Source organism: Pristiophorus japonicus, chromosome 2 (assembly GCF_044704955.1).
Source record: "Pristiophorus japonicus isolate sPriJap1 chromosome 2, sPriJap1.hap1, whole genome shotgun sequence".
In the NCBI taxonomy this organism is placed as follows: Eukaryota; Metazoa; Chordata; class Chondrichthyes; family Pristiophoridae; genus Pristiophorus; species Pristiophorus japonicus.
The window spans coordinates 51,885,366-51,901,357 of record NC_091978.1 but is presented as its reverse complement, the minus strand read 5'-3'; the positions used below and the strand labels follow the sequence as shown (position 1 = coordinate 51,901,357).

General features: G+C 44.8%; 1 protein-coding gene across 4 annotated transcripts in view; it reads right to left on the bottom strand.

Moving 5' to 3' along the window:
* The window catches only part of LOC139237969 (zinc finger protein 551-like), a 28,776-nt gene extending 19,721 nt beyond the window's left edge, over window positions 1-9,055 (bottom strand). For 3 of the 4 annotated variants that reach the window (XR_011588553.1, XM_070867320.1, XM_070867338.1), the window contains exons 1-2: window positions 8,593-8,740; window positions 3,741-3,952 (exon numbers count right to left, since the gene is read on the bottom strand). The gene's annotated coding sequence lies outside the window, so the exon portion shown is untranslated. Of the gene's footprint in view, window positions 1-3,740; window positions 3,953-8,592; window positions 8,741-8,965 lie in introns of those variants that run through there. The other variant, XM_070867330.1, reaches the window with a different exon arrangement.
* Between the last annotated feature and the right edge of the window lie 6,937 nt (window positions 9,056-15,992).

Here is a 15,992-nt window from a genome sequence, read left to right as displayed (position 1 = left end):
GAATGGTACAGCACAGAAGGAGGCCATTCGGCCCATCGTGCCTGTGTCGGTTCTTTGGTACAGCTGTCCAGTGAGTCTCACTCTGCTGCTCTTCGCCCATAGCTCTGTATATCTTTACCTTCAATTATTTAGTGTCAGCTGTGGCTCAGTGGGTAGCACTGAGTCAGAAGGTTAGAAACATAGAAAATAGGTGCAGGAGTAGGCCATTCGGCCCTTCGAGCCTGCACCACCATTCAATGAGTTCATGGCTGAACATGAAACTTCAGTACCCCATTCCTGCTTTCTCACCATACCCCTTGATCCCCCTAGTAGTAAGGACTACATCTAACTCCTTTTTGAATATATTTAGTGAATTGGCCTCAACAACTTTCTGTGGTAGAGAATTCCACAGGTTCACCACTCTCTGGGTGAAGAAGTTTCTCCTCATCTCCGTCCTAAATGGCTTACCCCTTATCCTTAGACTGTGACCCTTGGTTCTGGACTTCCCCAACATTGGGAACATTCTTCCTGCATCTAACCTGTCTAAACCCGTCAGAATTTTAAACATTTCTATGAGATTCCCTCTCATTCTTCTGAACTCCAGTGAATACAAGCCCAGTTGATCCAGTCTTTCTTGATAGGTCAGTCCCGCCATCCCGGGAATCAGTCTGGTGAACCTTCGCTGCACTCCCTCAATAGCAAGAATGTCCTTCCTCAAGTTAGGAGACCAAAACTGTACACAAAACTCCAGGTGTGGCCTCACCAAGGCCCTGTACAACTGTAGTAACACCTCCCTGCCCCTGTACTCAAATCCCCTCGCTATGAAGGCCAACATGCCATTTGCTTTCTTAACCGCCTGCTGTACCTGCATGCCAACCTTTAATGACTGATGTACCATGACACCCAGGTCTCGTTGCACCTCCCCTTTTCCTCATCTGTCACCATTCAGATAATAGTCTGTCTCTCTGTTTTTACCACCAAAGTGGATAACCTCACATTTATCCACATTATACTTCATCTGCCATGCATTTGCCCACTCACCTAACCTATCCAAGTCACTCTGCAGCCTCATAGCATCCTCCTCGCAGCTCACACTGCCACCCAACTTCGTGTCATCCGCAAATTTGGAGATACTACATTTAATCCCCTCGTCTTAATCATTAATGTACAATGTAAACAGCTGGGGCCCCAGCACAGAACCTTGCAGTACCCCACTAGTCACTGCCTGCCATTCTGAAAAGTACCCATTTACTCCTACTCTTTGCTTCCTGTCTGACAACCAGTTCTCAATCCACGTCAGCACACTACCTCCAATCCCATGTGCTTTAACTTTGCATATTAATCTCTTGTGTGGGACCTTGTCGAAAGCCTTCTGAAAGTCCAAATACACCACATCAACTGGTTCTCCCTTGTCCACTCTACTGGAAACAACCTCGAAAAATTCCAGAAGATTTGTCAAGCATGATTTCCCTTTCACAAATCCATGCTGACTTGGACCTATCATGTCACCTCTTTCCAAATGCGCTGCTATGACATCCTTAATAATTGATTCCATCATTTTACCCACTACCGATGTCAGGCTGACCGGTCTATAATTCCCTGTTTTCTCTCTCCCTCCTTTTTTAAAAAGTGGGGTTACATTGGCTACCCTCCACTCCATAGGAACTGATCCAGAGTCTATGGAATGTTGGAAAATGACTGTCAATGCGTCCGCTATTTCCAAGGCCACCTCCTTAAGTACTCTGGGATGCAGTCCATCAGGCCCTGGGGATTTATCGGCCTTCAATCCCATCAAATTCCCTCAGTTCCTCCTTCTTACTAGACCCTCTGACCACTTTTATATCCGGAAGGTTGTTTGTGTCCTCCTTAGTGAATACCGAACCAAAGTACTTGTTCAATTGGTCTGCCCGTTATGACTTCCCCTGATTCTGACTGCAGGGGACCTAAGTTTGTCTTTACTAACCTTTTTCTCTTTACATATGTGGGTTCAAGACCTATTCCAGGGACTTGAACACACAAATCTAGGCTGACACTCCAGTGTGGTGCTGAGGGAGTGCTGCGCTGTCGGAGGTGCGTCTTTCTGCTGCGATTTTAAACCGAGACGTCTGCTTCCTCAGGTGGAAGAGCGGGGGTGTTATCCCACCTGCCTTCGCTCAATCAACATATCAAAATCGATAACCTGGACATTATCACATTGCTGTTTGTGGGAGCTTGCTGTGCACAAATTGGCTGCCATGCTTCCCACATTACAACAGTGACTACACTCCAAAGCCCTGTAAAGCACTTCAAGATGTCTGGTGGTCGTGAAAAGCGCTGGATAAATGTAAGGCTTTCTTTATCCAATTTCCTCTTGAAAGTTACTATTGAATCTGCTTTCACCACTCTCAGGCAATGAATTCCAGATCAAAATACTCGCTGTGTAAAAAATGATTCCACATGTCACCTCTGGTTCATTTGCCAATCATCTAAAGTTTTGTCTGGTTACCTACCCTTATGCCACTGGAAACACTTTCTTCATACTCTATCAAAATCATTCACGATTTTCAACATCTCTATCAAATCTCCTCTTAACCTTTTCTACTCTAAGGAATTTCTACTCAAAGGAATTTGGGGGGAGAACGAACGGGGGGGAGAGAGAGCGAACGCCAGAGAGCGAGCGGGGGGAGAGAGAGCGAACGCCAGAGAGCGAGCGGGGGGAGAGAGAACGAACGCCAGAGAGCGAGCGGGGGGAGAGAGAACGAGCGCCAGAGAGCGAGCGGGGGGAGAGAGAACGAGCGCCAGAGAGCGAGCGGGGGGAGAGAGAACGAGCGCCAGAGAGCGAGCGGGGGGGGAGAGAGAACGAGCGCCAGAGAGCGAGCGGGGGGAGAGAGAACGAGCGCCAGAGAGCGAGCGGGGGGAAGAGAGAACGAGCGCCAGAGAGCCGGGGGCGGTGAGTGAGAGAGACCGGGGGTGGGGGAGGAAAGAGAGAGACAGACCGGGGGTTGGGGGAGGACAGGGGATCTCAGGGAAGACGGAACCCTCCAAACCCATCACCTTTACATCTGCACCACTTTCTCCTCTCCTTTCCCGATAGCCGGTTGATTTTTCGGAAAGCTCGGTACATGCGTTACAAGTGACATCATTGGAGGAAGTCATGAAACCGTCACTATTCAGTTCATACCCATCATCATCATAAACCTGTTAACAATCCGTGACCAACTCACAATACCCCATCTATGGCACAGTGGGGCTGGGGGCTGGGGGACGGGGCAGGAGCTCGGGCTGGGGGGACGGGGCAGGAGCTCGGGCTGGGGGGGACGGGGCAGGAGCTCGGGCTGGGGGGGACGGGACAGGAGCTCGGGCTGGAGGGACGGGGCAGGAGCTCGGGCTGGAGGGACGGGGCAGGAGCTCGGGCTGGAGGGACGGGGCAGGAGCTCGGGCTGGAGGGACGGGGCAGGAGCTCGGGCTGGAGGGACGGGGCAGGAGCTCGGGCTGGGGGACGGGGCAGGAGCTCGGACAGAGATGGGGCAAGAACTCGGGCTGGGGATGGAAGTCTTAACTCTTTTAGAGTCTACCTGCAAAAACATAAAACATTAAATCGTGCCACCCAACCTGGGTGACACACCAGACATTTACAAGGCCCTTTTTTTCCTTTTTTTGTTTTTTTTTGAGTTTTTTTTTTTTTTTTTGGGCACTAAAATCACAATTTTCCAGTGCCCCCTAAAAAAGGGAAGGGGACACTAAAAGGGTGGAAGTCTTAACCTGCGAGAGTGAGCTCTCACCTGTCTGGAATCAGCTGACAGAATAGCTCGAATTACACTTTGTAAAGTCACTGATTACGTAGGCAGGGCAGTTCGAATTACACATTCCAGAGAAACTGCTGGGTGTATCTTATCCTCCAAGGGGACCAGTCATGTGATCAAGGGGGCCCAATCAGAGCATTGTTCTGTTGCAAATAGACGTGTCCGTGAAGTGGTGAGGGATCAGGAAGCGTCTGTAAATGAAGGAGAAATACAATAAACATTATCCAATCCCATATATAATAAACAGAAAATGCTGGAAATCTCTGTACGTCAGGTAGCATCTGTGGAGAGAAAACAGAGTTAATGTTTCAGATCGATGACCTTTCGTTAGAATTAATCTGAGCTCGGCGGTTCTGACGAAGGTTCATCGACCCGAAATGTTAATTCTACTTTCTCTCCACAGATGCTGCCTGACCCGCTGAGATTTCCAGCATTTTGTGTTTTTATTTCACATTCCGCAGTATTTTGCTTTTGTATTATCCACTCCCAACTATTCGCCAGTTTCCAGTTCCCCCCACTGCCCAAATCGGAACGATTCCTGGTTAATCTTTGTAGGAGCTGCTCACAGATCTGACTCTGGGCAAGTGAGGATGAGAGTCTGCTGACAAAGAAACTGCAAAAGCAAAAATACCTAGGTCCATCTTCCACCATTCGCACTACGTGAGAAAGGAGTATTGGCTAATCATGACAGAGTGGGAATAAACGGGTCCTTTTCAGAATGGCAAGCAGTGACGTGTGGGGTACCACAAGGTTCAGTGCTGAGACCCCAGCTATTTACAATATATATTAATGATTTAGACAAAGGAATTGAATGTAATATCTCCAAGTTTGCAGATGACACTAAGCTGAGTGGCAGTGTGAGCTGTGAGGGGGTTGCTAAGAGGTTGCAGGGTGACTTGGACAGGTTAGGTGAGTGGGCAAATGCATGGCAGATGCAGTATAATGTGGATAAGTGAGGTTATCCACTTTGGTGGCAAAAACAGGAAGGCAGATTATTATCTGAATGGTGACAGATTAGTAAAAGGGGAGGTGCAACGAGACCTGGGTGTCATGGTACATCAGTCATTGAAAGCTGGCATGAGGTACAGCAGGCAGTAAAGAAAGCAAATGGCATGTTGGCCTTCATAGCGATAGGATTTGAGTATAGGAGCAGGGAGGTCTTGCTGCAGTTGTACAGGGCCTTGGTAAAACCACACCTTGAATATTGTGTGCAGTTTTGGTCTCCTAATCTGAGGAAGGACATGCTTGCTATTGAGGGAGTGCAGCGAAGGTTCACCAGACTGATTCCCGGGATGGCGGGAATGACATATGAAGAAAGACTGGATCGACTAAGCTTATATTCATTGGAATTTAGAAGAATGAGAGGGGATCTCATAGAAGCATATAAAATTGTGACGGGATTGGACAGGTTAGATGCAGGAAGAATGTTCCCGATGTTGGGGAAATCCAGAACCAGGGGTCACAATCGAAGGATAAAGGTTAAGCCATATAAAACTAAGATGAGAAATTTCTTCACTCAGAGTTGTTAAGCTGTGGAATTCTCGACCACAGAATGTTGTTGAGTCCAGTTCATTGGATATATTCAAAAGGGAGTTAGATGTAGCCCTTACAGCTAAAGGGATCAGAGGGTATGGAGAGAAGGGAGGAGTGGGGTACTGAAGTTGCATGATCAGCCATGATCATATTGAATGGCAGTGCAGGCTCGAAGGGCAGAATGGGCTGCTCCTGCACCTATTTTCTATGTTTCCACCAATGCACCGTTGTAATGCTCTGCTTTGCATTTTAATGGCAATTAACAGATATTTCTACTAGTGTGAGCTTGGGTTGCGGACTGTAAAATCTTCTTGTCTGTTCTTATTGTGGAGAAGGGGGAGGTGTAGATAGGGGTTGTTGGTCTGCAAGGTACGGTTTGTGTGAGAGTGAGAATGGAAATTTATTGGGTCATAGTTCAGTGGGACCTGCTGACTTATTGAGTGTGCCAGTATGTATAAATGTAACTCGGATAGAACATAAGACCATAAAGAACAGGAACAGGAGTAGGTCATTTTGCCCCTCAAGCCTGCTCCGTCATTCAATATCATGACTGATCTGATCTTGCCCTCAACTCCACTTTCCTGCCAGCTCCCCGTAACCCTGGATTCCTCCATCATTCAAAAATTTATATCTCCACATTAAATATATTCAATGATCCAGCCCCCACAGCTCTCTGGGGTAGAGAATTCCAAAGATTCACGACCCTCAGAGAAGAAACTCTTCCTCATCGTAAGGAATTATGGGGAGCAGACAGGGAAGTGGACCTGAGTCCATGATCGGATCAGCCATGATCGTATTAAATGGCCTACTCCTCCTATTTCTTATGTTCTTATCTCCGTTTTAAATGGATGAGCACTTATTCTGAAATTATGCTCCCTAGTTCTAGATTCCTCCACGAGAGGAAACATCTTCTCTGCATCTACCCTATCAAGCCTTCTCAGAATATTATATGTTTCAGTCAGATAAGAAAAGAACATAAGAAATAGGAGCAGGACTAGGCCATTTGGCCCCTCAAGCCTGCTCTGCCATTCAATAAGATCATGGCTGATCTGATCATGGACTCTGCTCCACTTCCCTGCCCGCTTCCCAGAACCCCTTATCGTTTAAGAAATTGAATAAATTTAAGACAGAAATAGACAAAGTCCCAGCTTCCACAGCTCTCTGAGGCAGCGAATTCCACAGATTTACAACCGAGAGAAGAAATTCCTCCTTATCTGTTTTAAATAGGCGGCCCCTTATTCTAAGATCATGCCCTCTAGATCTAGTCTCCCCCATCAATGGAAACATCATCTCTGTATCCATCTTGTCAAGCCTCCTCATAATCTTCTGAATTCCAATGAGTAGAGGCCCAAACTACTCAATCTTTCCTCATAAGTCAACCCCCTCATCCCAGAATCAACCTAGTGAACCTTCTCTGAACTGCCTCCAACGCAAGTATATCCTTTTCTTAGATATGGAAACCAAAACTGCATGCAGTATTCCAGGTGTGGCCTCACCAATACCCTGTACAGCTGCAGCAAGACTTCCCTGCTTTTTATACTCCATCCCTTTTGTCATAAAGGCCAAGATTCCATTGGCCTTCCTGATCACTTGCTGTAACTGCATACTATCCTTTGGGCACAAGTACCCCCAGGTCCCGCTGAACTGCAACACTTTGCAATCTTTCTCCATTTAAATAATAACTTGCTCTTTGTTTTTTTCTGCCAAAGTGCATGACCTCACACTTTCCAACATTATACTCCATCTGCCAAATTTTTGCCCACTCACTTAGCCTGTCTATGTCCTTTTGCAGATTTTTGTGTGTCCTCCTCACCCCTCATTCTTCTAAACTCCAATGAGTATAGGCCCAACCTGCTCAACATTTCTTCATAAGACAAGCCCTTCCTCTCAAGAGAGATTGAAAGATTGTGGTCAGAGCCTCTGCTTTCTCCACCCTAGCTTCCCTCAGCAATCTAGGATGCATCCCATCTGGACCAGGTGACTTGTTAACTTTGAGTGATGCCAACCTATTGAGTACCTCCTTTCTATCCATGTTCATCCTATCCAATTTCTTTGCTCCTTCCTCCTCTACTGTGACATTAACTTCATCCTCTTCTTTTGTGAAGACAGATGCTAAGCACTCATTCGATACCTCAGCTGTGACCTCTGCCTCCATTTGATCAGCTCCTAATTGGTCCCTAAAAAGTGCCACCATTCCTTTCACTTTTAATACGATTTTGGGGTTTCCTTTTATGTTACCCACTAATCTTTTCTTGTATTCTCTCTTTGCCCTTCTTATATATTTTTTCAATTTCCCCCACGCTCTCTGTATTCTGCCTGCTATTTGACTGTACTCTGTACCTGACATTTGTCACAAACCTCCTTTTTCTGTTTATTTTAACCTCCATATCCTTTGTCATCCAGAGAGCTCCAGCTTTGGAAGCCCCATCTTTTCTCCTTATGAGAATATGCTTGGTTTATACCGGTGTCAAATTTCATTTTATAATGCTCCCATTGGGATGTTTTACTATGTTAAAGACATTATATAAATACAAGTTGTTGTTGTTGTCTGAAACTAAAAATAAATTCCAGAAGGAACAGTATTTTTACTCCCAAATACTAAATATTTTGTTCCACAGATGCACAGGGTTTATCTGCTTTTATTCATGAATTTTAAAAGTATATATTAAAAACTGAGACAGAGACAGTCAGTTGTGAAACAAAGAGCCTTGTATCCAAGAAGGGGAATAAAGGTCCACAGCCTCCCCTGGCCCCAGTCCCCGAACAAGGGACTGGAGAAAGTTGCTGCCGTGCGCATAACTAAAACCGCCTATTTTCCCCTCCTTAACATTGCCCGTCTGCCCCCTGCCTCTGCTCATCTGCTGCCGAAGCCCTCATTCATCCCTTTGTTACCTGTAGACTTGACTATTCCAACACACTCCTGGCTGGCCTCTCACATTCTACCTTGAGGTGATCCAAAACTCGGCTGCTCATGTCCTAACTCGCACCAAGTCTTATTCACCCATCACCCCTGTGCTCACTGACCCATATTGGCTCCCGGTTAAGCAACGCCTCGATTTCAACAATTTCAGTCTTGTTTACGAATCACTCCATGGCCTCGCCCCTCCCTATCTCTGTAATCTCCTTCAGCCTCACAACAGCCCGAGATCTCCTCAAATTCTGCCCTCTTGAGCATCCCTTATGATAATCGCTTAACCGTTAGTGGTCGGGCTTTCAGTGGCCTAGGCCCCAAGCTCTAGAACTCCCTCCTTAAACCGGTTCACCTCTTTCCTCCTTTAAGACGCTCCTTAAAACCTACCTCTTTGACCTCATCTGCCTTACTTTCTTCTTGTATGGCTCGATATCAAATTAATTTTTTTTGTCTTATAAACACTGTTGTGACATGCCTTAGGACGTTTTATTCCGTTCAGGGCGCTATATAAATACAAGTTGTTGCGGGTCACCCAATCACCCGTCGCAAGTCCCGCCCCTCGGGCTCCCCGATTGGTTGGAGGACCCGCCGCTGGCTCCCCATTGGTCGGAAGTTCCTGTTAATCAGGACGTGGGCTCGGGTCACGTATCCCTAGAACGCGCTCCGCAAAATAAACCAGCTTCGCGCGGGGCCAGATTGGCGGACTCTCAGGTTTGGGTTTCTTTTTATTCTCTCCCCAATCGGAGCGGAGAAAACTCACTTTGTATCACAGATCGCGACCTTTTAACGGACAACAAACGCCTTTCCCCGGAAGGCCCTGCGCCGACTCCACACCACAGGATCCGAGCGCGCACGCGCAGCAATGAGTGTGGGGGAGGGGGCAGTTGTTGTCCTCTGGGCATGCGCAATTATTACCGAAGGCGACCGAGAGATGTTGGATGCGGTTCCGTGTGCGCATGCGCGGACTCTCAGCTGTCAATCAACTATCAGGCAGCAGAGGCTGCACGAGACCTGGAAAATCATAGAAATTTACAGCTCAGGAGGAGGCCATTCGGACTATTGTGTTCATACCGACTGACAAAGAGTTATATCTGGCCTAATCCCATTTTCCAGCTCTTGGTCTGTAACCTTGTGGGTTATGGCACATCAGAAGAAAGACTTACATTTATAGAGCGACTTTCACAACCACCAGACGTCTCAAAGCTCTTGAAAATGAAGTACTTTTGAAGTGTAGTCACTGTTGTAATGTGGGAAACGCAGCAGCCAATTTGAGCACAGGAAGCTCCCACAAACAGCAATGTGATAATGACCAGATAAACTATTTTTATTCTGTTGATTGAAGGATAAATATTGGCCAGTACACCGGCGATAATGCCCCTGCTATTCTTCGAAATAGTACCATGGGATTTTCTACATCCACCTGAGAGAGAGCAGACAGGGCTTCGGTTAAACGTCTCATTCAAAAGACAGCACAGCACTCCCTCATCACTGCACTGAAGTGTCAGCCCAGATTTTTTTGTGCTCAAGTCCCTGGAGTGAGACTTGAACACACAATCTTCTGACTCAGAGGCCCCTCGGCTAAGGGAAATAGCTCCTTCCTATCCACTCTAGGCCCCTCATAATTTTATACACCTCAATTAGGTCTCTCCTCTAAATCTTCTACCAATTACTTTAAATCTATGCCCCCCCCCCCCCCCAGTTATTGACCATTCCGCTGAGTCATCTAGGCCCCTCAAGAGCATATCCAGGTACTTTTAAAAGCTATGAGGGTTTTTTTTATTTGTTCACGGGATGTGGGCGTTGCTGGCAAGACCAGCATTTATTACTAGTCCCTAACTGCCCTTGAGAAGATGGTGGTGAGCCACCTTCTTGAACCACTGCAATGCCTGTGGTGATGGTACTCCCACAGTGCTGTTAGGGAGGGAATTCCAGGATTTTGACTCAGCAACGATGAAAGAACGGCGATATGCTTCCAAATCAGGATGGTGTGTGACTTGGAGGGGAAAGTGGAGGTGGTGGTGTTCCCATGTGCTTGCTACCCTTGTCCTTCTAGGTGGTAGAGGTCGTGGGTTTGAACGAGTTGCTGCAATGCATCTTGTAGGTGGTGCACACTGCAACCACAGTACGCCAGCTGGTGTAAGATTTATAAGATCTGTCAGAAGAGACTTATGTCCGTGACCACAACAAACCACACTGGGTACAGGTATATTGTGAATAAGCGCAATAATTACAGTACAAAGAAATAACTTAACAAGGCGATAGTTGACAGTCTGTTCCTTGAAACCTCAAAGGAAGCCCACTGAATTGACCATAGCGCTGCCTCTTGCTGTATTCTGTTCACTGTAGTCCTCCTCCACTCTTCCTCTGTGTTTGCACTGCCTCCAGAGTTCAATAGTTGTTACTTTATACCTTTTTTCCTCCCATTCAAACGCTGTGAGGGTCTGCAACTGTTCCAGCCTTACAACAGATCATTCTAAGTCTAATGCCTTTCACCTTTTATTTTACATAGAAACATGGAAAATAGGTTCAGGAGTAGGCTATTTGGCCCATCGAATCTGCACCACCATTCAATAAGATCATAGCTGATCATTCACCTCAGTACCTCTTTTCTGCTTTCCCTCTATACCCCTTGATCCCGTAAGGGCCATATCTAACTCCCTCTTGAATATATCCAATGAACTGACATCAACAACTCTCTGCGGCAGGGAATTCCACAGGTTAACAACTCTCTGAGTGAAGAAGTTTCTCCTCATCTCAGTCCTAAATGGCTTACCCCTTATCCTGAGACTATGTCCCCTGGTTCTGGACTTCCCCAACATCGGGAACATTCTTCCTGCATCTAACTTGTCCAATCCCGTCAGAATTTTATATGTTTCTATGAGATCCCCTCTCATCCTTCTAAACTCCAGTGTATAAAGGCCCAGTTGATCCAGTCTCTCCTCGTATGTCAGTCCTGCCATCCCGGGAATCAGTCTGGTGAACCTTTGCTGCACTCCCTCAATAGCAAGAACGTCCTTCCTCAGATTAGCAGACCAAAACTGAACACAATATTCCAGGTGAGGCCTCACCAAGGCCCTGTCCAACTACAGTAAGACCTCCCTGCTCCTATACTAAAATCCCCTAGCTATGAAGGCCAACATACCATTTGCCTTCTTCACCGCCTGCTGTACCTGCATGTCATCTTTCAATGACTGATGTACCATGACACCCAGGTCTCGTTGCACCTCCCCTTTTCCTAATCTGCCACCATTCAGATAATATTCTGCCTTCGTGTTTTTGCCACCAAAGTGGATAACCTCACATTTATCCACATTATACTGCATCTGCCACGTGTTTGCCCACTCACCTAATCTGTACAAGTCACCCTACAGCCTTTTAATAACCTCCTCACAGCTCACACCGCCACCCAGCTTAGTGTCATCTGCAAATTTGGAGATATTACACTCAATTCCCTCATCCAAATCATTAATGCATATTGTAAATAGCTGGGGTCCCAGCACTGAGTCCTGCGGCACCCCACTAGTCACTGCCTGCCATTCTGAAAAGGACCCATTTATCCCGACTCTGCTTCCTGTCTGCCAACCAATTCTCTATCCACGTCAGTACATTACCCCCAATACCATGTGCTTTAATTTTGCACACCAATCTCTTGTGTGGGACCTTGTCAAAAGCCTTTTGAAAATCCAAATACACCACATCCACTGGTTCTCCCTTGTCCACTCTATATCGTTGCATCCTGAAAAATTCGAGAAGATTTGTCAAGCAGGATTTCCCTTTCATGAATCCATGCTGACTTGGACCGATCCTGTCACTGCTTTCCAAATGTGCTGCTATTTCATCTTTAATAATTGATTTCAATATTTTCCCCACTACTGATGTCAGGCTAACTGGTTTATAATTACCCGTTTTCTCTCTCCCTTCTTTCTTAAAAAGTAGTGTTACATTACCTCCAATCCATAGGAACCGATGTAGAGTCGATAGACTGTTGGAAAATGATCACCAATGTGAGAATGTGTAAAAGGGTTGCGAAAGTGGTAGATGGCTAGAGAAGGTGGCAAAAGGATGGAGATAGGGAATCATGGGAAAATAGCTAAAGAAATGGTCAAGATGCAGACAACTGCAGAATCAACAGAAAAAAAAGGGTTACCAAGAGTTGAAGTTGAGGTTAGACACGGGTCATGAGAAAGCCCAAGGCAGCACAAAGAAAGAAAGCAATTCTAGATAGGAAGGGAAAAGTAATAGCTTCTACTGATAAGGAGGAAGAGAAACTAATTGGGTTCTTTACTGATAAGGGAAGACAGTGTAGCAAAGCTATAACTAACCTACCTGACACCAGCCCTAATTGGGAGACTTTCTTGCCTGCCATTGGACGTACTCGGGGCGGGGGGAGGCAGAAAGGGATTGGATAGACCAAGTGCTAATCAAATGTGTTCTGTTTTGAAAATGTATATCTACTGTGCTTTTCGCGCTGAAAAGGGACTTGTCCAGGGGAAGGTAAACAGGCTCTGATTGAGAGTGTCCCTTTGTCTTGACAAGTCCCGGCCGGAGAATCTTCAATAAAGGTCTTTTACAGAAAAGGCAAGAGGTGTTCGCGTGTCAGTGTATTCGTTGAAACAGATTGAGGGAAAAAGAATCCGCATTAACATTTGGTGTCAGAAGTGGGATCTCAATGGAAGGCAGCAGGCAGCTAGCGAATTAAGAGCCAGACTAGCCTTGGACGAGATGGGAGGAAAGTGGCCACTGGAGTGAGTACCCTTTAAAATACCACTTCAGTTCCAAAAGTCTGAGGAAAGTTTGGCCACTCGCTGGTTCTCAGGTAGCGTCTGAACGAGATCCAGGTCAATCTGGCGAATACCTTTTAACTTAGGAAATAAGTGTCCAAGTCAGGTACGACGTCAACTTTGTATACCACTTAGTCCGTCTAGGCGCCGATTGGACTTAAATCGCGTGGCGATGCGAACCGCGCGGCGACGCGGAGGGATAGGGAAATAGACAATCGCGCGGTGACGCAGAGGGATAGGGAAATAGACAATTGCGCGGCGACGTGAATAGGAGAACCGCGCAGCGACGCGGAGGATAGGGAAATAGACAATCGCGCGGCGACGCAAATAGGAAAACCGCTGGGTGACGCGAGGAATTGTGTAGAACTAAATCGCGGGGCGACGCGAGGAATTGTGTAAGGATAAAAGGAATTGTGTAAGGATAAAATTGGGCAATCATGGATCCAAAAATAGAGCCGGCCAAAGAAAACATTTAATTAATAAGCTTTGTTGAATGAAGAGAGACTTTTGTGAATGTCTGTTTTTGAATGAGAGTACTTGTGTGATTTTTTGACTACGGAATGAATTTTCATGTTTTTTTAATAATCCTGTTTGGAGGAGTGAAGCAGCTGTTTGCTTATTTTAGCTCCACCCACTTCTCCAAACAGTGAAAGTTTTTTCAACCCTTTGTAGTGTTGTCCTGTATGTGGGAAGTTTTAAGACATTTTAAGTTGGAAACGCAGGTGTGGATTTATTCGGATGATAAGTTACGGAGCTAGGAAATGCACAAAGGATAGGTTTGTTGAGTAAAAGATAAAAAATACATGGTCCCGGTGGTTGAAAAAAAAATAATTTATTTGACACGCTCACTTACTTGTCGAAAGAAAACATGCAATGATTGATTACATTGGTTTGAAAGACATAAATTTAGTCTCGGAATGAGATAAAGAATACCTTTTTAAAAAAAGCTTCTAGCTCAAAAAAAAGGTTTTAAATAAAGATTGAAATTACAAAGTTTGAATTGGGATTTTGAGATATTCAGAGAAGGCACAGCAAAATACTGAGGTGGATTCAAAAAAAATTATTAAATTAAACCTGATCTCTTAAAGAAAAAAGGAGATATAAAACTAAAAGGTTTGGAAACAATCTAGAAATACCTTCAGGGATCAGGTCAAACTCCGGGGCGAGTGGCGAGCTATCTGCGAAGGTGTAAAAGGGACTTTTGAAAAATGTTAAAAACAGCAAGCTTTAGCAGTTTAGAAGAGACATTTTAACGACTTTGAAACTGGAGCATTTTGAGATAACGAAAAGCAACCCTCAAAGCCTAATTGCTGGACTCCATTCAAGTTATGGAGAAAAGAAAAAGATAAAGACGCCACTTTGAAAGTAAACAAATGATTTTAAATTAATTTATGGAGTCACGAGCCCTCCGTGTAAAATACAAAACCTAATTTGAAGAAAGGAGATCTGAAAAAAAAGATGTAACGTAATAAATAAGTGCTGAAAAAAATGTGTTTGTGATGGAAAAAGACATAACTTACTAAATACTAGTTGATGTTTGCTGTGAAAAAGATATTGGTTTAATTAGGAAAAGGAAAAAAAATTGGAAGAGGTAAAAGACACCCTACAGTGATAATGATTTTAAATTATGAGAAAGTTTCACTCCAGTTTGAAAGATTTCCAAAATGGACGTTGTTTATCAAGAAAAGTCCCGAACAGTAAACAAGCAGGAGGGTTTTGAAAATAACGAGGAGAAAAGATCTAAGCTATGCGAACTCAGCACAGAAAAAAAACAACTGGGAATTAGAGAAACTTACTGAATTTTAAAATTCTTATAGAAAATGGAACTGGCACGGATGTTTAGATTTTGTGCCGAGAGAGAAATAAAACACAAGATTTGCCCAGTGAACGGGACCGTAAAATAAAACGAAATGTTAGAATGTACACAGCGTGTGTGAAAATTGGATTTCAGTAAACAAAATAGCTATTAAAAATGTGTGGTCTCATTTTAAATCAATCAAAAAAAATCTTTGGCAATTAGAAGTTAAGAAAACCTTGGAATTTACTCTAAAATGCCGTCTTCCCTGATGAGAAGACTTTTATTATGACGGCTTTACTAATGATTTCTGCTTTTTTTAATGGATTCCTAATTTCTAAGCAAGTTTTGAAGGCACAAAGAATTTTTCGGATGATTACGTGAAGTCACGTAATGACATCAGGCTTTCTTACAAACCTGTAAAGGAGTTAACCCTTTCCATTGACAGCTGTTTTATACTGGGCATTATTAATTTGGATTTCTTAATAGAATAAAAAAAAAGACTCACCTAACAGAGGAAATGGTACGATAGTCAGAATAAAAATAAAAACAGAACTAGCCTTTGTAATAATACTCAACTGATACAAATAAAAGAAAGATACTCAAACAAAACAAATTCAAGAGTTAAAAGCTAAGATAAATAAGCTGGAAGAGATTTTTAAAAAAACAGGGCCAGACGGATAGTGCAGTGCGCAGCCATAGCACCATCACCTATGGCAATAGAGCCAGTGTACCCCACGGTGGGTAAGTGTAGTCTACAAACCCAACCTAACTTTACCTCCAATTTCACAGAGTGACCGCAACATGCATGGATAAAAGATGAGTAGACCAGAACCTAACACCTGGTGACGACCAGGCTATCTGTTTAAAATTTGCAGATAAAACACTCACCGAGATGGGACCGCAGCGGTACTTCGACTCTGGAGACTCAGGATGCTGGGGACCTTGAGGCCTACGCAGGCACTGGATAATACAGATGGACTACGAGATATATAGCACACGCAGGAAAGACACAACTACATGAACTAGCTTTGTTTAATTTGACTGCCGAAATATGCAACCCAGCAGCCAAGGACTGGAGCAAGGACAGAACTTATTTTAACGCATGGCTATGTATAGTGTATTAAGTAAGGTTGTAATGCAGCAGGCTGCCAATGCCATGGGTGCCAGTATATTCCGAGGACAGGAGCAAGTTCATAGGACCAAAAGGG